Source organism: Poecilia formosa, unplaced genomic scaffold, assembly GCF_000485575.1.
Source record: "Poecilia formosa unplaced genomic scaffold, Poecilia_formosa-5.1.2 Scaffold693, whole genome shotgun sequence".
In the NCBI taxonomy this organism is placed as follows: domain Eukaryota; kingdom Metazoa; phylum Chordata; class Actinopteri; order Cyprinodontiformes; family Poeciliidae; genus Poecilia; species Poecilia formosa.
This window is the reverse complement of record NW_006800632.1, coordinates 58,287-59,570: the sequence shown is the minus strand read 5'-3', so window position 1 is coordinate 59,570 and position 1,284 is coordinate 58,287.

Here is a 1,284-nt window from a genome sequence, read left to right as displayed (position 1 = left end):
AGAAATGTGCCATTTTAATGAACAATGCCACAGATAAAGCATATTTTGATTGTGTTTACTCTCTGTAACATAGTTTAGACTTAGAAATGTGATTCTCTGCATCATAATTTCAGGGATGGAAACATCTCATCTCTTGTCCAGTGCATTTAATAGCCAGCAATCAGTAAATCAATAGCCAGATCACAACGTATAGCAGACCTGACAACTTTGTCCTTCAGGTGAGGGGAGATCACTTCAGGACAAATTGCGACAAATCCATAGTTGGTTGACAGGTGCCATCATGTCAACTGAGCAGGCGCGCGTCTGATATTCAAAATGACGAAACACCTCATGGGCCCTCCACCTCAAAAATGAATCTGGCACTTTTGCTCAAATTACTTTTTCGTCTTTTTCTGCTGTCTTCCACAGTATCACTATATGGCAGACTTTGGTCACAGCGTTGTCCCATATATGTGACACCTCAGTCAAGGTAAGGTAAGGTAAGGTAAGGTAATTTTATTTATATAGCACATTTTCAGCAACAAGGCAATTCAAAGTGCTTTACATGAATTAAAAGGAAATACAAACAAAATAACAAACCAAGGGAAAAGAGGAAAGGACACATTAGGGCAGATGGCAACATTCAGACATTCAGACAACACAAAGGTTCAAAACAAAGACACGAGTGAAGGCGGTGACGTCAAAGGGCCATGAAGCCAGGTGGCTGTGGCCCCTGGCATAGTCCGATAGAGGTGTTTGTTATCGAGGAATGTCCTTAGGAGCGTTCAGCTCCACGGAAACAGGAGGGGGTGAGAAGCGAAGAGTGTTGTGTTTACATATCTTCGAGGAGATTAGAGATATGCAACCGTTCCAAGGCCACATGGGGAAAGCCAATTCAGATACAGAATGTCTTTGGTCGGGAAGATTATGAATATCAATCTTCCCTAAAGACTCATTCCATCCCGTTAGTGAGTTTTAAAGTCCTCGTCTCTGTCCACACCTACAGTCTGAGTGTTTGCTAGTTCGGCCAAGTCCGTCACAAATTTGTCGATAATCCAGGAATCCACAAGCTCCAAACAGCAGAAATCCTGTTATTATCAATAAATCCAGGGTGAATCCTGTTGGATGTGTCCCTGCAGGACAGGAGGACTCTCCTGTGCCCAGACTTCTCGTCGAAAATTTGATCAAATGCATTGAGAGATCGGTTGACCAGATCCATTAATTTGTAGATTTGGATGATGTGCAAAGAAAGGCTCCAAAAATATAATAATAACAATAATAATAATAATAATAATAATAATAATA